The sequence below is a fragment of the Muscardinus avellanarius genome (genome assembly GCF_963383645.1).
Source record: "Muscardinus avellanarius genome assembly, chromosome: 5".
Classification (NCBI taxonomy): Eukaryota; Metazoa; Chordata; class Mammalia; order Rodentia; family Gliridae; genus Muscardinus; species Muscardinus avellanarius.
Window position 1 is genome coordinate 79,577,952 of NC_137790.1, and position 25,514 is coordinate 79,603,465.

A 25,514-nucleotide genomic window follows, 5' to 3' on the forward strand; every position below is an offset into this window, starting at 1 on the left:
ACACTCGATCTCTATTGCCACAAAATCAGTGCTTTTCATAGCCAGAAAACACCATCATCAGAGAAATAAAAACTGCAAATACAAGGGACAGAAAAAAAGAAGGCTAGAAGAACAACCAGAGACCAGAAAAGAAACTAGCCCACATGGTGGCAGCAGATCCGTGCCAGCACCATCTTCCCTCATAGCACCAGGCTCCAGAAAAGAAACAGACTCAGAATGGAGCTCAAAACCAGAAAAGAAATTCGCCAGCCTCAGGGCCAAAGGTGTGGCATCAGTACCATATTGCCAGCAGCGGCGGTGAGTTCACCACACCTGAGACAGCTCCAGATCAGCGCACTCAACAACCGACCAGGCTCCAGAGAGGAAAGGTAAACAAGGAGCTGAAGTGAGCAGCTGCGGATCATCTGGGTATAATTCAGATTTTCAGCACAAAGAACATCTAAAACTCCCAGTGGCCAAGCTCATCATGCCCTCCAGGGACTCAGAACAGAGCTCAAAACCAGAAAAGAAGTATGTCAGCCTCATGGCTGAGGGTGTGGCAGCGGCACCATATTGCCAGTGGTGGCCGCGAACCCACCGGGTCTATGACAGCTCCAGATCAGCACACTCAACAACCGTGAGTGAAATAGTGGCCCCTAAAGGAGAAATCCCAGTAGTGCACCCCCAGGGATTTGTGCAGATTTGATAATCTCCCTACATCTGAGATTATGCAATCCAACACAGTGAAGGAGTAGCAGTGACAGAGATACCACATCCTAGTCACAGCTCCCCATGAGAAAACACCCAGCCTGGCACCCCCATGGTCTCTCACAGCCTCAATTAACTCTCTGGGTCTGAGACTTTGCAATACAACCCAGTAAAGGAGTAGTGGTGACTGAGATTACCACAGACTGAGACCCAGAGCACCCTAAGTAAAGTCGTAGTAACCTGGGGAAAAACCCAGAGAAGGCACAAACTTCCTAAATCATGGGAAAGAGGAATAACAATGGAGCAATGAATGCCCACAACCCCACAACATCAGAACCTGATAACACAGAAATTCAGAGATCTTCAGAAGATCAAATCAGGAATATAACTGTAGAAATAATACAGGACCTTTGAAAAGAATTTAGAGAGAGTCTAAAAGAAATAAAAGATGCAATCACAGAAGTAAAGACCTCATTTCAAAGTATAAACAATTAGGCCACATGGAGAACAGAGTCTCGCTCCTAGAAGATGATCACTCCAAAAATAAATGCATAGTTTATAATTTAGAAAAAAAAATTCGACAGCAGGAATTTGACATTCAAGAAATATGGGCCCATCTTAAGAGAGCTAACCTAAGAATAATTGGAATAGAGGAGGGAAAAGGAGGTGAAGCTAAAGGGATTAATAATCACTTCAAGGAAGTAATAGCAGAAATTTTTCCAAACACAGAGCAAGAGGTTGATACACAGGTCCACGAAACTTATAGAACTCCCTTTAGACAGGATCAGAGAAGAGGTTGCCCACGCCACATAATTGTCAAAATGACCAATGTAGAATCCAAGGACAGAATCTTAAAGACAACAAAAAGGAAAGGCTAAGTGACATTCAGAGGCAAACCAATTAGAATCACTCCAGACTTCCCAAACCAATTATGAAAGCCAGAAGGGCTTGGAGTAACACATTCCAAACTCTGAAAAAAAAAACAATTTCCAGTAAAAAATGTTCAACCCGGCAAAACTATCTATCAAATTAGATGGGAAAATAAGAAGCTTCCATGACAAACAGAAACTGAAGGAATTTATATCTTCAAAACCAGCGCTAGAGAAAATACTCAAGGAGATTAACTACAAAGAAGAAATAGGTAATACATGCCAGAACCAAAGAAACAAGATTTTCCCTCCAGCAGACAACTAAGCAAAGAAGAATAGACAGTATCTCAAACAGAAATAAAATCTTAACATGTTAGGAATTAAAAATTATCTCTCAATAATCACACTGAATGTAAATGGCCTCAACTCCCCAATAAAAAGACATAAAGTGGCAAAATGGATTAAAAGCCAGAATCCACCCATCTACTGCTTACAAGAAACACACCTTACAAATAAAGATAGAAAAAAACTCAAGGTAAAGGGCTGGAGCAAGGTAATTCATGCTAATGGAACTTGAAGGCAAGCAGGAGTAGCAACTATGATATCAGACAAGTTAGACTTCAAACCCAAACTTATTAGAAGAGAGAAAGAAGGTCATATTTAACTGGTAAAAGGAATAATCCAGCAAGAGGAAATAACAATAATAAACATCTATGCCCCAAACATAGGTGCAGTTACTTTCGTAAGTCAAACTCTTTGTGACATAAAGTCACACATAAATCCCAATACAATAATACTGGGAGACTTCAACACACCTCTCACAACATTAGACCAATCTTCCAGAAAAAAGGTCAATAAAGATGCCTCAGACCTAAAGAACACCATTAATCAAATGGACCTGTGGGACACATAGAATATTTCACCCAACTACAGCAGAGTTCACATTTTTCTCAGCTGCTCACGGAACTTTCTCCAAAATAGATCACATCCTGGGACACAAAATGAGCACTAGCAAATTCAAAAAATGTTACATACTTCCCTGTGTCATTTCAGACCAAAATAGAATGAAACTAGAAATCAACTATAAGAAGACCCAGAGAAACTACATAAACATGTGGAGACTGAACACCACACTTCTGAATGAAGAATAGGTCATAGAAGATGTAAGAGGTGAAATCAAGAAATTTCTAGAAACAAATGAAAATAAAGATACAACATATCAAAACCTCTGGGACACTTTGAAGGCAGTATTAAGAGGAAAATTTATAGCACTGAGTTCTCACATAAGAAAAACAGAAAATCTTCAAATAAATAACCTAACAACACACCTCAAAGCCCTTGATAAACAGGAATAATCTAACCCCAAAGCCAGTAGAAGACAGGAAATTGCTAAAATTAGAGCAGAAATTAATGAAACAGAGAATAAAAAACAATACAGAAAATCAACCAAACCAAAATCTGGTTTCTTGAAATAATTAACAAGATAGATAAACCACTAGCCAACCTAACTAAAAAAAAAGAGAGAATCGACCCAAATTATGAAGATAAGAGATGAAAAAGGAGACATTACTACTGACAGTGTAGAAATCCTGAGGATTATCAGAAATTACTTTGAAAAACTAAACTCCAACAAAATGAAAAATCTGGAGGAAATTGACAATTTCCTAGATAAATACAACTGAGTCAAGAAAGATATAGAACATTTAAACCAAACGAGTCAAGAAGATATAGAAGAGCTAACCCCAGTACTCCTCAAACTATTTCATGAAATAGAAAAAACCGGGACTCTCCCAAATACATTCTATGAAGCCAACATCACACTAATACCCAAACCGAATAAAAACAGTTCAAGGAAGAAAAACTACAGGCCTATATATCTGATGAACTTGGATGCAAAACTATTAAACAAAATACTAGCAACACGCATTCAAAACCACATCAAGCAAATCATACACCATGACCAGGTAGGATTCATCTCAGGGATGCAAGGCTGGTTCAACATACGAAAATCAATCCATGTAATTCATCATATAAACAGAATCAAAGACAAAAATCACATGATCATTTCAATATACGCTGAAAAAGCATTTGATAAAATCCAACATCCATTCATGATAAAAAACACTGCAGAGAATTGGAATAGAAGGAACATACCTCAACATCATAAAGGCAATCTACAATAAGCCCACTGCCAACACCATATTAAATGGGGAAAAACTTTAAGAATTCCCCCTAAAAACAGGAATGAGACAAGGATGTCCATTATCACCACTTCTCTTCAATATAGTACTAGAGACTCTAGCCAGAGCAATAAGACAAGAAAAGGAAATCAAAGAAATACAACTAGGAAAAGAAGAACTCAAACTTTCACTATTTGCAGATGACATGATACTATATTTAGAAAACCCAGCTGGGTGTGGTGGTGCACGCTTGTCATCCCAGCATTCTGGAGGCTGACACCGGAGGATCACAGGTCTCAGACAGCCTTAGCTACTTGCTGAGACCCTCTGCAACTCAGTGAGACCTGGTTTCAAAATAAAGAATAAAAAATAGGGCAGGGGGTGTAGTTCGGAGGTCGAATGCCTCTGGGTTTTATCCCCAGAACCACCAAAAAAAAAAAAAAAAAAAAGGGGAAAAAATAGAAATCCCAACAGACTCAACCAAAAGGCTTATAGAACTGATCAACAAATTCAGCAAAGTGTCTGGATACAAAATCAATCTTAAAAAATCAGAAGCTTTTCTGTACACCAACCATAAATCCACTGAAAAAGAAATTCAGAAAACACTTCCACTCAGGATTTCCCACAAAAAAAATACTTAGTAATAAACTTAACCAAGGAGGTAAAAGATCTCTACAAAAAATTATAAAACTTTGAAAAAAGAAATCGAAGAAGATCTTAGAAGATGGAAATATCTTCCATGTTCATGGATAGGCAGGATAAATATTATTAAAATGGCCATTCTTCCAAAAGTGATCTACAGATTTAACGCAATGCCCATTAAACTACCAAGATCATTCCTCACAGACATAGAAAAATCAGTCCTTAAATTTATTTGGAATAACAAAAAGCCCAGAATAGCCAAAATAGTTCTCAGCAACAAAGCCCATGCAGGAGGAATCACGATTCCCGACCTTAAACTATATTACAAAGCCATTGTAATAAAAACAGCATGATACTGGCACAAAAACAGATACATAGACTAATGGAGCAGAATAGAAGACCCAGAAACAAGTTCACACACTTTCAGCCAATTGATTTTTGACAAAGGGGTCAAAAACATACACTTGAAAAAAGATAGCCTGTTCAACAAATGGTGTTGGCAAAACTGGTTAACCATATGCAGAAAATTGGAAATTAATCCCACTTTCTCACCCTGCACAAGAGTCAATTCAAGATGGATCAAAGACTTGGAAATTAGACCAGAGACCTTGAAGCTCCTTGAAGAGGGCATAGGTCCAACACTGCAACACATAGGCACAGATAAACACTTTCTCAATAAGACCCCAAAGGCACAACAAATTAAAAGGTGAATCAACACATGGGATTGCATGAAACTGAAGAGCTTCTGTTCAGCAAAGGAAACTGTCAAGAACCTCAATAGAGAGCCAACAGAATAGGAGATTTTTGCCACCTACCCCTCTGATAGAGGACTAATATCTAGAATATACAGAGAACTCAAGAAACTCAACACTAAAAAACAAATAATCTAATAAAAAAATGGCCAGCGAACTAAATAGACACTTCACAAAAGAAGAAATTCAAATGGCCAATAAATGCATGAAAAAATGTTCAACATCATTGGCAATCAGAGAGATGCAAATCAAAACTACCCTGAGATTTCACCTACCTCCAACTAGAATGGCAATCATTCAAAACACAACAACAACAACAACAACAACAACAACAACAACAACAACAAATGCTGGAGAGGATGTGCAGAAGTGGAAACTCTAACAAAAAATAAAAATAAAGAATAACTCATTAATGCTGGGTGTGCTGGTGCTCGCTTGTAAGAAAAAAAAAAAGCACATCTGGATCATCTCACCATTTCAGGGCCTTTAACTTAATCACATCTGCAGGGTCTCTTTCCATATAAAGTAATACTCATGGAGTAATATTCATAAAGTAATCTTCATGGCATTTCAACTTCATATACAAATGTATTTTTATAGTCAAGTATGATAGAGTTGTTTTGTTTTACTCCCTTCCCCCTTTTAATGACATCAAGTTGTTAATTCTTAGTTTCCTCAATTATAGCCAATTTTTTTCTTTAAACTTCTTTCTCATCCAAGGATACATAAAATAGTCATAAGTAGATTGTTTTTATATTTATTGAACTAGTGAGTGAATCTCTCTCAAGAGGGAGCTGACTGGACTTACTGGCAGGTCAGAGAAGAAACTAGATATGGAATCCCCATTATTCGGAACCCCACTGCAGAGCCCATGCAGGAAAGCCCACTTTTATCCACTCTGGGGGAAATGGCCTCTAGGCCTGGGCCAGCTTGTAGATTTTCCTCTCCAGCCTTCTCAGGTTGATGACTGGGATTCACATTGAGGCCTCTGTGGGCAGATTCACTAGAAACAGGTTATCTTTTCATTTCTGAGGACAAACAGAGCAACAGACACATGCAGTGCCACCCCCAGAGTGCTGATGTTGAGAACAGCAAGTGAGATGGAATATATATCCCCCATCAGTGCCAGCCCCTGACTTTACAGATGATGGAGTAAGAGGCAGAGAAAGAGGCGCCTTCCCTTTGCTCGCACAGCACAGCGGGGCAGGAGCAGGTGTTCGGGACTCTGGAGTCCAGAGTGCTTGTCTCCCCATCCTTTCCATCCCCAGCACCGTCCTTTTCCTTTCTTATCCTAAGCATTTAACTTTTTTTTTTTTACTGGCAATTAAACTTAGGGGTAGTCTACCTCTGAGCTACATCCCCAGCCCTATTTTCTTTTTTACTGGGAAATAGAGTCTCGCTAAGTTGCTGAGGCCCTCATTAAATTTCTGAGACTGGCCTAGAATCTTAGATCCTCCTGTCTCAGCCTCCCAAGTAAGAGGAATACAGCTCTTCGCCACCATGCCTGGCAATCGGTCATTGGGCTCTGGTCTTATTTTCCTGTCCTGGGAATGTGTTTCAAAAAAAAAAAAAAAGAACTTCATTTCTGATTCTCTCCAATCACCCTGGATTACAAAATCTCAAGCTCTGACTTGGGAGTTTGAGTGACCCAAGATAAAACAGGCCCAGCACACTGGCAGGGAGAGTGAGGAGGTGAAGGGAGGGACAGATGAGCTAACAGCCAGGACTGGAAGCTGGTGTCCTGGAAGGTAGTCCTAGTGCTGTTCCTTACTCGCTGTGTGTCCTTGGGTTTGTCCTGTCCCACCATGGTCCCTAGGTCGTTCCCCACCCAGAAGATGAGACATGTTGACCAATTTGTCCTCAGTGTTCTGTGTCCAGGGCTCTTTTGATCAAAGAATGCCCAGGACTTGTTCTTGTTTTCTTGCCAGCATATCCAGAAGACAAGATATTCTCTGGGCCACACATATAATCTTTGGTGTCCTGGGAGACATAAAAATTCAGGCGTGCTGAGCCCTCATGAGGAGAGCAGAAACCGTTTTTGGTCCATGCCACTGTCAGGGAAGGCCCACTGGGTGCAGCCTGGGGCAGAATCCAGCCTGTCACAAAATGCTGCTTTGATCATAGCTGTTCCCCTGGAGAGGGCAGATGCTCTTTTGCCTGGATTACAAAATCTTTTGCCTGGATTACAGCAACAGCATCTCTTTGCATGTTTTTGGTACTGGGGATTGAACCCAGGGGCTTTCTACCTCCAAGTTACATCCCCATCTCTTTTTATTTTTTATTTTGAAGCAGGGTCTTGCTAGTTGCTGACAGTTTTGCTAAACTGCCAAGGCTAGCCTGAAATCTGTAATCTTTCTTTCTCAGCCTTCCAAGTACTGGGATTGCAGGTGTGTGCTGCCAACCCCAGCAAGGCAGCATGTTTTGACTGATTGTCCAGTAACAATTTGCTTCCAGTAAAATAGTCATCGCTGGCCAAAAATGACCCCAAAAATTGTGTTTTGAAGAGTAAAACCTGAGGGTACTGAGATACAAATCCTTTGTCTTTGTATCCTTTTCAAAAGTAGACTATGATGAGCCGGGCATGATGGCACACACTTGTGATTCCAGCATTCGGGAGGCTGAGACTGGAGGATCATGGTTCGTGGACAGCTTCAGCTATTTAGCAAGGCCCTTCACAATTCAGTGAGACCCTGTTTCAAAAACAAACAAACAAACAAACAACAAAAAACACTACCGGGACCGGAGCCTGCTCCACAGCGAGGCTGGGACCAGGGCCTGATCCACAGCAAAGGGCCAGTGGTTCCCTGCAAGTATGCGGTCAGGGAGCACTTGAAGCAGCCGCTGCTTTACTTCATCTCTCAGCAGATTCCCAGATCCAAGTGGCCTCTATTAAAAAAAGGTTGTGAGTAGATCATCTAATCGAGGTTACAGGTTACTCACCTTCTGGCTTTCAGGATTACAGTAAGTGCGAATCAGTGCTGAAAATAAAAGGACTTCTAAGGCAGAAAGAAATTGTAATCGATCAGATGTGGAGAAGTAGAAACTCTAATACATTGTTGGCAGGACTGCAATTAGTGCGGCCACTTTGGAAAACAGTATGGAGGCTCCTCAGAAGAATGAATACGAACTTACCATATAATCCAGCAAAACCACTTCTGAGTATCTACCCAAAAGAATGAAAACCAAACTACCAAACTAATGCATGAGTATCTACATTCATAGCTGCATAATTCACCATTGCCAAACTGTGGAACCAGCCAAGATGTCCTTCAACAGATGAGTAGATTACAAAACTATGGGATATGTACACAATGGAATTTTGCTCAGCCACAAAGGAGAACAAAATTATGTCATTTACAAGGAAATGTATGGAACTGGAAAACAGTATGCTAAGTGAGATTTAGTCACAAAAAGAAAGAACTCGGAAGCTCTTCCTCTTATGTGGAAGCAGGGAGACAATGGGTCATAGGAGGAACTGTAGACGAAGAAGGAGAAACTATAGATGAGCAAATAAGGCGACCTAACAGAGAGAGGGGGGAGCCAAGTTCCCTAATGTACATGCTGTACAGTAACAAGCATATCAGTTATTCACTAAGCCAAACATGGGAAGGAGGGCGGAGGGAGGGAGTGGGTGGGAGTTGGGGAAGGGCTAAATGAGTGATGTGTGCATATATGCCTCTACTGTCTTGTACTGCATTAAGATGTATGACTACAATGCACCAAGAAAACATTTTTTTAAATTAAAAAAATTAAAAAATAAAAATAGGCTGAGAGTATAGCTCAGAGGTACAATGCCCCTGGGTTCCATCCCTAGTACCGCAAAAAAAAAAAAAAAAAAAAAAAAAAAAATAAGTAAACTGTGATAATGTAAATATGTATGTTGTAAATCCCAAATAAATGTCCAAAAAGTAGAATAAACAGGTATAGCCAATTTGGATATAAACAGTAACACTAATAAGTAATGAGTTTGGGTCATAATCCCAAAAGGCATAATCCTAAACATTATAATCCTGAATGTGGAAATTCACACACACAAAAATCAAAACCATAAAGTCTAGAATCCTTAAAATAAAAATTCAGAAAGATCAAATAGAATTCTGAACAAAATAATTTTTAAAAATTCTTTGAACTTGGGTGTGATGGCACATGCCTATAATCCTAGTACTTGGGAGACTAAGACAGGATGAACACAGATTCAAGAGCAGCCTCAGCAACTTAGTGAGGACCTCAGCAAACTAGTGAGACTCTGCCTCAAAATAAAAAATGAGCTGGGCGTGGTGGTGTACACTTGTAATCCCAGCATTTGGGAGGCAGAGACAGGAGGATCGCGGTTCATGGATAACCTCAGCTACTTAGTGAGGCCCTTTGCAACTCAGTGAGATCCTGTTTCAAAATAAAGAATAAAAAATAGGGCTGGGGTGTAGCTCAGATGTAGAAAGCCCCTGGGTTTCATCCCCAGTACTGCAAAAAATAATAATAATAAAATAAAGTAAAATAAAAAATTAAAAGAGCAAGGAGTGAAAATCAGAGGTAGAATGCCCAGTTCAATGGATTTGATCTCCAGTACAAAAAGTGTTTTTTTGTCTTTAAAAGACATTTACAATTTTTAAAATGGATCTGTATGAGAAGCATATAAAAACGTGACAGAACAATTCATAGGCCACTGTGCACCATAAAACAGGCAATAGTTACATACAAATTTTTTCAAGCATAAATACTTGGGTATCCTAATGATAGTTACCAGGGTATAATAGCAATAATCTATTGAAACTGCACTCATAAATAAGTAGGTCTAAAGTAGAATGTATAGAGGAACATCACAGTTCTGTAATATAAAATTATGTGTACCCAGATTTAAAACTGTGATCATCTGCCAAAATAAATAAATAAATAAGTAAATAAATAAATGTCACCAATTTAAAAGAGTGGATTTTTTTTCTTTTTGGTACTGGGTATTGAACCCAGGGGCATTCTACCTCTGAACTAAACTCCCAGCTCTTTTCTTTCTTTCTTTCTTTCTTTCTTTCTTTCTTTCTTTCTTTCCTTCCTTCCTTCCTTCCTTCCTTCCTTCCTTCCTTCCTTCCTTCTTTTTTTTGGCTGTACTAGGGATGGAACTGAGAGGTATTCTACCTCAGAGCTATAACCCTACCCCTATTTTTTATTCTTTATTTTGAAATAGAGTCTCACTGAGTTGCTTCGCTAATGAGTAGCTGAGGCTGTCCACGAACCGCGATCCTCCTGTCTCAGCCTTCCAAATGCTGGGATTACAAGCATGCACCACCATGCCCGGCTTCTTTGAATTTTTTGAAACGGTTTCACTAAGATGCTAAGGCTGGCCTTGAATCTCTCATTTTTCTGTCTCAGCCTCCCAAGTACTGGGATTAGAGGCATGTACAACCACACCTGGCAGAAAGAAAAAATAAAAAGAAAATTTGACATATGAAACAGTGTATTCCCAGGATAGATGATTGGAGAGTTGCGTGGAGGTGGTTTTAAGAGCTGGCAACTTCCATGATCTTTGACTACATTTTGTAGTCCTGCATCAGGAGGAATAGCTGCATTTTTTCTTTAAGGCATGGTTTCCTCAGGGAATATGTGCATACTCATCTTGTACATGGGAATATGTGCATACTCATCTTTTACATGGTGCTACTCTTTTTGAACTTCTGTGATTTGATATACACCGATGTGAGCACTCCCTCCTAACTTTCCCCATGTTCTGTGCCACGTTTCCATGTTGTTTGGGGATGCAGAAATCCACTCCACATGCACTCCCATACATACCACAGATCAAACAGCAACACCATTGCCTCTGCGTCTTCTCATCCTACCCTGCACATGATTTTTTTTTTTTTTTGTATTTTTTTGCAGGTCTGGAGATGGAACCCAGGAGCATTTGACCTCCGAGCCACATTCCCTGCCCTGTTTTTATTCTTTATTTTGAAGCAGGGTCTCACTGAGTTGCAGAGGGCCTCACTAAGTAGCTGAGGCTGTCCGCGAACCGCAATCCTCCTGTCTCAGCCTCCTGAATGCTGGGATTACAAGCGTGAGCCACCACGCCTGGCATCCCTGCGCATGATTATTCTCAATCCTATCAGTAACTTCACTTGCATCTTCAAGCGAATGCAGCTTAAAGCCATTAAAACCTTCTGGAATTTCATCAGCTGGAAGCAATGCCAACCCAGACAGGCAACACATCTTTAAACCAAAACTTTCATTGTTGTCATACCCCGTGGCCAATCCATTCATCTGAATTTTCCTCATTCTCTAAATGTAGTGAATAAAGTTTATTGGTAGCACCTTGAAATCCTTATTTATTTGTTTATTTGCTTGCTTGCTTATTTTATGTGGTACTGGGGATTGAGCCTAGAGGCATTCTACCTCTGAGCTATATCTCACGCCCTATTTTATTTCTTATTTTGAAACAGGGTCTCACTAAGTTGCAGAGGGCCTTACTAAGTTGCTAAGGCTGGCTGTGAATCTGTGATCCTCCTGTCTCAGATTCCCAAGTACTGAGTTTACAAAAGTGTACCACCAAGCCCTACTGAAGTTCACTTTTAGACACCTGATTGCATCTAATTCCAAATATGCCATTATTGTTTGGGAATTCAATTGAAATCTATTTATGTCTACAAAGTCCATCAAATCTTCAAATAAGCATTTGTATAGCGCTTTGTTTTTTCTAGTCATTAATATATAAACAAGCAGGCAAGTTCTCAAGTTTTGGATACAACAGGAAAATGAGCTATATATTTGGTAAAAGACAAGGGGGACTACTTTTCTATGTTAGAATGTACTGATTTTCTATGTTATATTTAGTGGTGACTACAGAAGTCAATCTTCAACAGTTAAAATCTCTAACAAGGAAGAGTCCACCATTTAATTTAATACGGGGGAAGCCGGGCATGGTGGCGCACGCTTGTAATCCCAGCATTTGGGAGGCTGAGACCGGTGGATCGCGGTTCGCAGACAGCCTCAGCTACTACTTAGTGAGGCCCTCTGCAACTTAGTGAGACCCTGTTTCAAAATAAAGAATAAAAAAAAAAAAAATGGGGCAGGGGGTGCAGCTCAGAGGTTGAATGCCCCTGGGTTCCATCCCCAGACCCGGAAAAAAAAAAATACTGGGGAAACCTCTATATCAGCAAGTGTCTGGTTCAAAAGGTTGCTGAGCTGGGCATGGTGTCACATGCTTGTAATCTCAGTATTTGGGATGCTGAGACAGGAGGATCACACAGGTTTGAAGCCAGCCTCAGATATTTAGGGAGGCTCTCACTAAATATCTGTTTCCAAATAGAATATAAAATATGTCTGGGAGTAGAGCCCAGAGGTAGTAGGCCCTTGGGTTCTAGCCCACATACCACCAAAAGAAGAAAGAAAGAAAGAAAGAAAGAAAGAAAGAAAGAAAGAAAGAAAGAAAGGAAAAAAGGTTGCTGAACTTGTTGATTTTTTTTTTTTTTTGCGGGTCTGAGGATGAAACCCAGGGCTATTTGACCTCTAAGGTATACCCCCTGCCCTATTTTTAATTCTTTATTTTGAAACCAGGTCTCACTGAGTTGCAGAGGGCCTCACTAAGTAGCTGAAATTGTCGGTGAACCACGATCCTCCAGTCTCAGCCTCCCAAATGCTAGGATTACAAGCGTGCGCCACCACGCCTGGCTTGTTGAATTCTTTTTATTCTCTGATGAAAGATACTTTTTGAAGGCAAGTGTGGCACTATGTGTGAAGGGTCAGAGTGGTACATGCTTTTACCACTTGTAAAACTTGTACAAGTGGTATTGTATAACTTGGCAACTATCCCTGGTACAACTAAAAGTGTAATAATCCCTTCCCCAGAATTAGGCTTTATATCTCCTTATGTAGCCTTCTCCCAACCCCCTCAAGTTGGAATTGAGGTTTTTTTTTTTTTTTTCTTCAGTATTTCAGCTTTCAGAATTTTAACACTCGGGCATCTATATTTTTGGAATTGTAATCTTGGGATTTCGATATTTAAGGATTTTAACATGTAGGATTATGTCATTCTGAATCGAGCTTTTTGGTTATGATTAGCAATATCTATCTATCTATCTATTCCAAAAGAAAATAATAAAAAACTGAGAGAAATAAATAGCAAAGCAGTAGATTTAAATCCAACCATGTAAATAATAATATTAAATATAACTTATCTAAATGTACGAATTAAGAAGCAGGGGTTGTTGGATTGGATAAGAAAAATAAAAGCAACATTTATCTCTATGTTATCTACCAGAAACTCACTGTGTGAGTGTGTGTGTGTGTGTGTGTGTGTGTGTGTGTGTGTGTGTGATGTTGGGGATTGAACCCATGGATCATCTACCACTGAGCTACATTCCCAGCCCCCTCTTTTTTATTTTAAAACAGACTCTTGATAAGTTGACTAGGCTGGTCTCAAACGTGATATTCTTGCCTTAGCCTCTCAAATCACTGGACTGATAGGCATGCACCACCATGCCCAGAAAGAAACTCACTTTTAATATAAAGATACAAGTAAGTTAAAAGTGAAAGAAAAGAAAATGCTATACCATGAAAAATTCATAATAAAGTTGGAATAGTTTTACAATAATATTAGAATATAGTTGATATTAATATCAGACAATGTGGATGTTAAGATAGGAAATGATAGTGGTAGTAAAAGAGCCAATTTACTACCCCAATGTGATGTATGAATATAATGCACCAATAAAAATTAAAAAAAAAAGAGCCAATTTATTAAGACAGAACAGCAAGCCAGGTATGGTGGCACATGCTTGTAATCCCAGTACTTGGGAGCCTGAGATAGGATTGCAGGTTTTTGCAGCCAGCCTCAGCTACTTAGTGAGGCCCTCTGCAACGTAATGAAACCCTATTTCAAATAAAAGATTAAAAAATAGGGCTGGGGTGTAGCTTGGAGGTCGATGCCCCTGGTTTTAATCCCCAGTACCGCAGGGGAAAAAAAATGGTACAGCAACCCTAAACTTGGATGTACATAATCACAGAGCTTCCAAATACTTGAAAGAATAGGCAGAATTGAAAAAAAAAAAGAAATAGAAATATTCAACTCTTAATAGACCACGTGAAGATAAAATCAGTAAAGATTGCTGGGCGTGGTGGCGCACGCTTGTAATCCCTGCGCTTAGGAGGTGGAGACAGGAGGATCACTCAGGTTTGAAGCCAGCCATGCTGGCTTACGAGACCCCGTTTCAAAATATAAAATAGGTCTGGGAGTGTAGCCCGGAGGTAGAAGGGCTTCCAGGAACACTAGTACCACCAAAAAAAAAAAAAAAATTAGTAAAAATATCAGAAAATGTGCAGATTTTCAACAAATTGACCTAATTGTTATTTATGCAACCATATCCAATATCAGTATACATTATCTCGCATGGGCATGTAACATTTACAAGACACATCACCAGCCAGGCCTGGTGGCGCACGCTTGTAATCCCAGCATTTGGGAGGCTGAGACCAGAGGCTCGCGGTTCGCGGACAGCCTCAGCTACTTAGGCCCTTCGCAACTCAGTGAGACCCTGTTTCAAAATAAAGAATAAAAAATTGGGCAGGGGCTGTAGCTCTGAAGTCCAATGCCCCTGGGTTCCATCCCCACACCTACAAACAAACAAACAAACAAACAAGACACATCACATTCTGACTATAAAACATATTTCAGCAAACTTAGAAGGTAAGCAATTATATAGAACAGTGAAAATAGACTATAATTGAAAAAAAAAAGGGGGGGGGGCTGGGACTGTAGCTCAGTGGTAGTGTCCCTGGGTTCAAACCCCAGTATAAGAACAACAACAAAAAAAGTATCCTGGAACTTTCCCAAATGTTAAAAACAAAACAAAACAAAACAAAACAAAACAAAACAAAACAAAACAAAACATGTTCTAGCCGGGCGAGGTGGCGCACGCTTATAATTCCCGGGCTTGGAAGGCGGAGACAGGAGGGTCGCGCAGGTTCGAAACCAGCCGTGCTGGCTTAAGAGACCCTGTTTCCAAATCAAAAAAGTATAAAAAATAGGTCTGGGAGTGTAGCCCGGAGGTAGAAGGGTTTCCAGGAACCCCAGTACCACCAACAAACAAACAAACAAACAAACAAACAAAAAACATGTTCTATCCCAAATGTTTCAGAAAAAAGTTTCATATTGCTTTGAGTGGCCTATTTTAATATAAAAGAGTATCTAATGAATTACAAAATAGCCAGGCATGGTACTTGGTAGACTGAGACAGGAGGATCACATATTTAAAACCAGCCTCAGAAAAATAGGGAGATTCTCAGCAACCTAGCAAGACCCTGTTTCAAAAAGAAAAAATAAAAGGGGCTGGGGGTATAGCTCAGAGATATAATGCCCCTGCCTTTAATTCCCCCCAAACCACAGGAAAGAAGGAAGGAAGGAAGGAAGGAAGGAAGGAAGGAAGGAAGGAAGGAAGGAGTATTTTGATGTAAGTGGTAATTTAAAACATCATATAAAAATTCACAAGACTAATGATTTCTTTTAGAATGTTCACTTCTGTTCAAGGTAAGTAACAGAGACCAGATTTACCCTTTCAGCTGAACAAACTAAAAAATAGCAAAACACATTTAAACAATAGCCCTCAAAGGACTGGACATAAAGCAGTGAAGGAGAGACAGGAGAATGGAAATAAATGAGATCAGCCCTACGATCGCCCTGCTGGCTTCCTGGAGAAAGCTTCCAAGTCATGGCACAGGGAAGGAAACCCAGGAAAGCCCAGTGGTCTCCCCGAGCTGAAGGAAGGGAGCCAAGACAGAGGAGCTTGGTGCATGCAAGACAGCTGGAGGTCACCTGCAGAATACAGGAGAGAGCAGCGAGAGCCCACAGAGAGAGAGCTCTGGAGAGGCTCAGAGAGTTCTCCATGAATCTTTGGCTGAACACTAATGAGTACATCTATGTGAGAAAATTTCCCAGAGCTTGAGAAAAACCACCCAAAAGAACTAGTGGACACAGGACCCAGAGCCTATACTGGGAATAATGCCTGGTCCCAAAAGCTAGAATGATAACCTCTTAATTGTGAGTCGCTCTACTATCTAAATAGGTAAATCAAGTCCTTTTTATTCATCTTGACCAGGCATGAAAGAATATTTATAGGAATACAAAAATATCCAGTGGCCAACAAGAGGAAACTCAAGATGTATGGCATTCAATAAAAATTACTAGGCATACAAAGATGCAGAAAATACACTTTATGACAAGGTAAGAAACTGGTTAAACTGGCCTGATTACAGTAAAATGTCTTACTAAAGCAAGGTATTGGATATATAAGAATATTTGATCATGGGAATAGAATACAATCCAGAAATAGCTCAAATACATAATCAACTGAGGAAAGGTTTTTCAACAAATGATGATGGGATACCTGGACACCCACATCTTTCATCCACATAGAAAAAACACAAACACCAACTTCCAGCTCATGTGATCCACAAAACTAATGAGGTGTATCGCGGTTTGTGGACAGCCTCAGCTACTTAACAAGGCTCTTTGCAGCTCAGTGAGACCCTGTTTCAAAAATAAAAAGACTAAAATAATAGAGCTGGGGACTAGCTAAGAGGTACAATGTCCCTGGGTTCCATCCCCAGTACCACAAAATAACAAAAAAGAAAAAAAAAAAAAAAAACAACGACAACCACCTAATGAGGTAGATATTAGACTTAAAATGAAAAGCTAGAACTATAAAACTTTTAGAAAAAAAAAGTAGAACTTTTTATATCTTAGAGTAAAACGAGCTTTCTTTAAAATGACACTAATGCACCAACCATAAAATGTACAAAATTAATAAATTCATTAAAATGGCTACTCAATAAAAGAAAATTTTAAATAACACGAGAAGCCACAGTCTGGAACAAAATATTTGTATCCAAGCCGGGCATGGTGGCGCACGCTTGTAATTCCCGCGCTTGGAGGCAGAGACAGGAGGATTGCACAGGTTCAAAGCCAGCCGCGCGCACTGGCTTAGGAGACCCTGTTTAAAAAAAAAAAAGTAAAAATCAGTCTGGGAGTGTAGCCCGGAGGTAGAAGGGCTTCCAGGAACCCCAGTACCACCAAAAAAAAAAAAAAAAAGAAAGAAAGAAAGAAAGAAAGAAAGAAAGAAAGAAAGAAAGAAAGGAAAGAAAGAAAGAAAGAAAGAATTTGTATCCAGCAGGGCATGGTGGTGCATGCTTGTAATCCCAGCATTTGGGAGGCTGAAACACCAGGATTGCAGTTCAAAGACAGCCTCAGCTACTTAATGAGGCCCTTTTCAACTCAGTGAGACCCTGTTTCAAAATTAAGAATAAAATATAAGGCTGGGGGTGTAGCCCGGAGGTAGAATGCCTCTGGGTTCCATCCCCAGACCTGAAAAAACAAAATTTGTATCCCGAGCCAGGCATGGTGGCATACACTTGTAATCCCAGCATTTGGGAGGTTGAGACAGGAAGATCTGGGTTCGTGACCAGCCTCAGCTACTTAGTGAGGCCCATTGCAACTTGCTGAGATTTTGTTTCAAAATAAAGAATAAAAATTAGGGCTGGAGGTTCTATTCCCAGTACCAAAAAATAAAAATTAAAAAAAAAATTTGTATCCATGATGGTACAGGCCTGTAATCACAGTACTTGGGAGGCTGAGAGAGGAATACTGCAGATTCAAGGCCAGCCTCAGCAATTTAGTGAGGCCCTTAGCAACTTTAGCAAGACCCTGTTTTTATTTTTTTATTTTATTTTTTTTTGAAGATTTAAAGAAGTTTATTAGAAAGATAGAAATACAGAAAATAGAAATACAGCCCCATGCCAAAATGGCATGAGGGGGTGACTCAAAATGAATATTCCACAAGACCCTGTTTTTAAATAAAAATGGCTGAAGGTGTGACTCAGAGGTATAACACTCTTGGGTTCAGTACACTCCCCAGTTATAAATTACACAAGAACATATACATATCACCTATAAACACATGCAAGTATGTTTAACCTCCTAAGCACTGGAGAAATGCTCTCCTAGAACTTGAAGTCCTGTTATGAGGGGAGACACAGAAGAAGCACCTAAATGGCATTTGATGAATAAACCATAACGGTGATGTACAAAGCAGGAAGGCTTGCTGTGAGTGGTCAGCTCCAAGTTCGGGCAACAAGGATGTAAGCTGTGTACAGCAAATTTTAAAACAATAATACACCAGGCATGGTGGCACACGCTCTTAATCCCAATACTTGGGAGACTGAGACAGGAGGATCACAGGTTTGTAGGCAGCCTCAGCAATTTAGTGAGATCCTCTGCAACTTAGGGAGACACTGTTTCAAAATAAACAATAAAAAAAGGGGGCTGGGGTGTAGCTCAGAGGTAGAGTGCTTCTGGCTTCAGTCCCCAGTATTGCAATAATAATAATAATAATAATAATAATAATAATAATAATAAATAATAAAATCAGCTCAAAGCTGTTTCCTTTTAATCATCATGATGCAAGAGCAATTCTAAACAGTGTCAGCAATAAAATGTTCTTGCTACATACCCATCCTCCCCCGTCCCACCAGCCCTGGGGAGAGTTAAACCTTCGTGCCATATCTAACATACATCTCATGTCTCCCTTAGCATATTCCTTCCTTAAAAGCTTTTGGAAATTGGAACTTTTAATCTTTACATGATACTCCTTTATTTTTTGTTAACTGATCCCCTACCATTGAACACTAAGCTCTTCTCACTTTTTCATTCCTATAAACAACATTGGGATAATATCTCTGTATATAATTCTTGACATTTTTTAGGTCATTTTATTAAGTAGAGAAGCATCTCTTCTTGACTTTTGATCTCTATAAAAAATCTTGGACAGTGAATTGGCTAGAAACGAGAGACGAGGGTGAGTATGAGAAGAGGTCAGTAGAGCGTAGACTCGGGCTGAGAGCAGGGCAGGGGACGCCGGCCGAGCATCCTGGGAGGCTCTCTAGAAAGGAAGAGGGAAAGCCAGGCAGTGCCTGGACCCAGGACAGAAGTGAGGGGTGCCTGACGGCCACCCTGTGCCTTCTGGCTGAGTAAGCATTGCTCCTCAGCTTCCTCTCCTTAAAATGAGTTTAGAGAGCCAGGCATGGTGGCACATGCTTGTAACCCCACTGCTTGGGAGGCTGAGACAGGAGGATTGCGCAAGTTCAAAGCCAGCCTCAGCTACTTAGTGAAGCTCTCAGCAACTGAGTGAGACCCTGTTTCCAAATAAAATATAAAATAGGTCGGAGAGTGTAGCCCAGGGATAGAAAGCCTCTGGATTCTATCCAGTACTACAAAAAGAAAAAAAAAAAATGAGCTTAGATAGCCGGGCATGGTGGCACACACTTGTAATCTCAACATTCGGGAGGCTGAGACAGGAGGATACGGGTTCGCGGACAGCTTCAGCTACTTAGGCCCTCTGCAACTCAGTGAGACCCTGTTTTAAAAGAAATAATAAAAAATAGGGCTGCAGGTATAGCTCAGAGGTAGAATGTCCCTGGGTTCCATCCCTAGTACAAAAAAAAGAAGCTTAGAGACAGTGCTTGACTCTGTAATATTCTCTTTTAAGCTGAATAAGTAAATTTTGTGAGAATATTACTTGGCACACAGTGAGCATCATATTTATGTTTGGTATCACAGGCAGAGAGCGCCCCAATAGGAAATCCATGCTGTGAGGACACAAACCCAGGCTTTGTTTCCTGTCACGGGGGTGAGGGCCTGGTGGTACTGCCCTGTCGTCATCCTCCATCAGGGAGGTGGGAGGGGGCTGTGTGCGGAGCGAGTGTCCTCTCTCTATCCGCCGGTATCTTAAAGATCAGCTGGGAGAAAGGAAACACCGAACTAGGAGATATTCCTCGTCCATCAGCTCTTGGGGGGCATAGGTCACCACTTATTAAGCAATTTATGTCGTTAAGCATCTCCCTGGGGCTCTGAGGCGCCGCAGGACAGTGCAGATAATGAAGATCTATTGCATAAGCAGAAAAAGCTCAATGGATAAATGCCGCACCTTGCGCTCCCTGGCTGCCCCTGCCCCAGCCCTGTCTCCTTTTCATTAGCAGCCTGAGTGGGTTCAACATGGATTTTATTTTTTCAGTCATTCTGGAAAAAGAGATCGATCCAGGCTGGGGAGGCCTCTCTGCATGGGTTTCTACAGCTGAGTTGCTCCGGTTGCTAAGGAGAGCCCTATGTTCACTGATGACCCACCTCCTTCCCTGTTTGCACCAGTGAAGTGAAGGTAAACGCCTGCTTTCAGGCCAAAGAGACCTCCCCTCAGAAACAAGAGGACACCTTGGGACAGGAGCCAGGGCTGTCTGTCGTTCCTTGGCTTCTTCACTTGAAATGCAATGCTAGAAGGTGGTACATGAGATCCGAGGGCCTTCCCGTCTGACTTTTCTGTGAGATGGAAGGCCACTGATGAGCCTGACTGCGCCTGGCTGCAGGGTGGGCTCAGGCCAGGTGAGGTCACAAGGGGAGAGTGGAGGCCAATGGGTCACTTGGCTCCAGGCCAGGGGGGTCCTTGACATACCTCCCATCAACTGAGGCTTATTGTACCACAGCTACTGACCTCCCACCCTTTGATCAACTTTGGGTCTGTGTCATAGTTGAACAGAAACAGGCCAAGAGCTCCCCTCTAGTTTCCAGCAAGCATCTCTCGAAGCCTCTTTCATGAAAGGTTTAGGGTCTTGTATTCTATGCCTGCTCTGGGCCTCACTTACAGCTCATCCAGACTGACCTGAGCTTGAGGAATGCTGTGTGGGTCGTGTGGGTCGCTCTGGCCTAAATATGAGACTAAAAATATCTGCCAACACTCTCCCACCCTGTTGTGTTGATTCTATTCTTGTGGTCCCCAACCATTCCCACCCACACCACCTCTGTCCTTACTCCTAGAACCAGACCCCAGCGACCACCTGAGACATTATATCCTCATTACCCACATCTGCTTTACAGAAAGAGTCGACCCCACTCCTCCTTGCCTGCTGGTGTCTTTGGTTTAGATAATGATGTTATGTTTCATAACAGAACATCATTATGTTAGATAATGATGTAATTGCCTGAGGTATGAGAAGTGCCTTTCTCTCGAACCCTGTGACACCATCTAGTTTAGAGGCTGAGATTAAGTCAGAAATGCTTCAGCTGGAAAACAGTTCACTCACCCCACCCACGAAGCGTGGTGAGCTCCAGAGGACAGACATGAGCTAGACATGGGTTATGTGGGAAGGAAGCACAGCCTAGTGTACCCGGACCAGAGGACCGTGCAGGACAGCAGAGAGGACTCAGCTCGAGAGCCTTGGGCATTTTAACTGAATAATTCTTTGTTGTGGGGCTACCTATTATGGGGGTGTTTAGCTAGAATTCATGACCTCTACTCACTATGCCAGAAGTGTGCCCCCAACTGGTGATGACCAAAGTGCGTCCAGTTTGGGGACTGATATTTGTACCCCAGGGGGAGAGAAAAATATAAGAACTTTCATTTACTTTTATTTGATTACAAAATATAGAATTTAAGTTTTTATTTAAAGCATTAATGAGGCCCTTTGCTAAAATATGTCAGTGAGATATCTGAGTCTTGGACAGCTAGACAGAGAAACCTTCATTTGTTCTATCGCTCTCAGTGATAGAACAAGGAGTTGCAGTTCATATGTACCCACTTAGATGTATTTAGAATTATTTTAAACAGCAGATGGGAGCCAGGTGTGGTGGTGTATGCCTGTAATCCCAGTATTTGGAAGGCTGAGACAGGAGGATCGCACATTCAAGCCTCAGGTATGTAGTGAGACTCTCAGCAACTTAGTGAGATATTATTTAAAAAAAAAATAGGGCTGGTGTTTAGATCAGAGATAAATAGCCCCTGAGTGTAATCCTTAGTGTCAAAAAAAAAAAAAGTAGATAGCAGGAAACTATAAAGATTTCACAGAGCTATAGTCTTAGTGAAAGGCTGAACTAGAAATTGCCACCTAAGAAAGAAAAAATAAGACTCATCATGGCTCATCACAGATCTCACAAGGAATGACATCTACATGTCCATGTTGACTGGAAACCCCACCTGAGAATGAACTTTGCCCAATTCCCCACCTCCTGGAAGTGCTGTGGATTGAGTCCAGAGCCACGCACACGCTAGGCAAGCACTCTATCACTGACCTACACCCCCAAGTCCAAGAATTAACTCTACAATGGTCTGGCATTACAGCATTTCAGGGTCACCCGGCAACGTTAAATGCATATTCTCTGTGTAATGATGTACTAAAAAACCAAACCTCATGGTTTCACAGAAAACCTAGATGAACACGAGCTTATGGTCTAAATTTTTAAGATATATAACTAGGTGTGGTGGTGCATGCCTGTAATCCCAGTACTTGAGAAGCTGAGACAGGAGGATTGAAAGCTTGAGATCCTCCTCAGAGACTTAGTGAGACACTCAGAAACTTACTGGGATCCTGTTTAAAAAAAAAAAAAAAGGGTGGGGGAGAGCTGGTGGTATAACTTGGAGGTAGAAATGCTTCTTGGTTCAATCCTTGGTACAAAAAAAAAAAGGAAGAAAAAAATTGTTATGGGACACAGAATTTTTTTAAAAGTATGTTTTAAGGAAATAGAAGATGTTTCAGAAAATAAACAAGAGGAGATAAAACACATTATCAGAGAACAAAATATTCTTGAAAAGTCACAAGACATTTGTGGAAAACAACCAAATAGAATTTTAAGCATGATACAAAAGAATTATTATAACTAATTATTATAACTAAAAACTAAATGAGAACAATTAAACTTATAATAGACATAAATTAGGTAGATCTAGAGAAAATTAGTGAACAAAAATATAGATTTAAAGAAATGTGCAGAACATACATTTTGAAGCCGAGCATGATGGCACACGCTTGTAATCCCCACACTTGGGAGGCAGAGAAAGGAGGATTGTGCAGGTTCGAAGCCAGCCGTGCTGGCTTAAGAGACCCAGTTTCCAAATAAAAAAATATAAAAATAGGTCTGGGAGCATAAACCGGAGGTAGAAGGGTTTCCAGGAACCCCAGTACCACCAAAAAAAAAAAAAAAAGAAAGAAAAAAGAACATACATTGTGGAAGTCAATAGACAAAGCGCAAAAGAAAATGAATGCCAACTAAGAATTACAAACCCGACAAAATACGGACTTCTGGGAAGATGGCGAGGGAGAAAAGCGGGGCTTACGAGCCCTGCTAACAACCAATCTCTATTACCACAAAATCAGCACCTTTCATAGCCAGAAAACACCATCAGCAGAGAAACAAAAAATGTAATTACAAGGGACAGAGAAAAAGAGGGCTGGAAAAACGAGATACCAGAAAGAAACCAGATCGCAGTGCTGCGGCTGGAGCCACAGCGCGGAGCGGCAGGTGCCATTTCCCTTGCAGCACCAGGCTCCAGAGAGAAGGGGAACTCAGAATGGAGCTCAAAACCAGAGAGGAGATAAGCCGGCCTCACACCCGAGGACGTGGCAGCAGCACCTTACTGCTGGCGGCAGCGGCGAGCTCACCGGATGGCACCAGACCAATGCACTCAACAGCCCACCAGGCTCCAGAGGGGAGCAGCAGATAGCAAGCCGAGGTGAGCCACTGCGGAACAGCCGGGCGGGATTCAGCAGATTTCTCGGCACAGGGAGCATCTAATGCTCCCAAAGGCTGGGCTCAGCACACCCTGCAGGGACTCAGAGCAGAGCTCAAAAACAGAAGACAAATACGCCAGCCTTACGGCCGAGGACGGGGCAGCGGCGCCATATTGCCACCATCGGCAGCAGCAGCGAATTCACTGAGTCCACTACAGCTCCATCTATGCACTCAACAACACTGAGTCAAATTGTGGCCCCTAGAGGAGAAATCCCAGTACTGTACTCCCAGGGACTTGACCCAGTGGGGGAGTAGCAGTGGCAGAGATATCACACCATAGGAGAACGCCCAACCTGGCACCCCCCCCCATGGTCTAAAACAGCCTCAATTGACTCCCAGGGTCTGAGACTCTGCAATACAACCCAGTAAAGGAGTAGTGGGGACCGAGATACCACAGACTTGAGATCCAGAGCACCTTAAGTGAAGTTGTAGTGACCCAAGGGAAGAACCCAGAGAAGGCACAAACTTCCAAAATCATGGGAAAGAGGAATAACAATGGAGCAATGAATGCCCACAACCCCACAACATCAGAACCCGATAAAACAGAAATTCAGAAATTTCTAGAAGATCAAATCAGGAAAATAACTGTAGAAATAATAGAGGTGTTTTGAAAAGAATTCAGAGAGAGCCAAAAAGAGATAAAGGATGCAATTAATGAAGTAAAGGCCTCAATTCAAAGTACAAACAATCGATTAGACCACATGGAGAATAGAATCTCGCTCTTAGAAGATGATCAATCCAAAAATGAACACATAGTTTCTAATCTAGAAAAAAATATCCGACAGCAGGAATCTGACATTGAAGTAATATGGGCCCATTTTAAGAGAGCTAACCTAAGAATAATTGGAATAGAGGAGGGAAAAGAAGGTGAAACCAAAGGGATCAACAATCTCTTCAAGGAAGTAATAGCAGAAAATTTTCCAAACATAGAGCAAGAGGTCGATACACAGGTCCAGGAAACTTAAAGAACTCCTGTTAGAGAGGATCGGAGAAAAGGATCCCCACGCCACATAATTGTCAAAATGACCAATGTGGAAGCCAAGCAGAGAATCTTAAAGGCAACAAAAACAAAGGGCCAAGTGACATTCAGAGGCAAATCAATTAGAATCACTCCAGACTTCCCAAACCAGGTCATGAGAGCCAGAAGGGCTTGGAGTAACATATTCCAAACTCTGAAAGAAAACAACTTCCAGCCAAACATTTCCTACCCAGCAAAACTTTCTATCAAATTAGATGGAGAAATAAGAAGCTTCCATGACAAACAGAAACTGAAGGAATTTATGTCTTCAAAACCAGCACTAGAGAAAATACTCAAAGAGATTAACTACAAAGAAGAAATAGGTAACACACACCAGAACCAGAGAAACAAGATTTTCCATTCAACAGACAGCTAAGATTAGTTATCTGTTAAGATTCATTACTTATGTTAGTCTTTAACCTATCTCTAAATTGTATTGTTTGCTTTTATTGTTGTTAATTTTTAGGATTTCTATTTGGAATATTAATATACCTTCAGATATAGCATTTGGAAATATTTTATCCCATTCTATCAGTAACTTTTAACTCTGTTTACATTGTCTTTGGATATACAATATTTTATTTTTTAGGGAGTTTGTATACCCTTTTGTTGCCTGTGCCATTGAAATCATATCCAAGAAATCACTGCCAATTTCAATGTTATGAGGTTTTATGACCCAGATTTTCTTCTAAAAGTTTATAGTCTTAAGATTTATATTTAGGTCTTTGATCTATTTTGAGTTAATATTTGTATATGGGATTAGGTAAGGGTCCATTT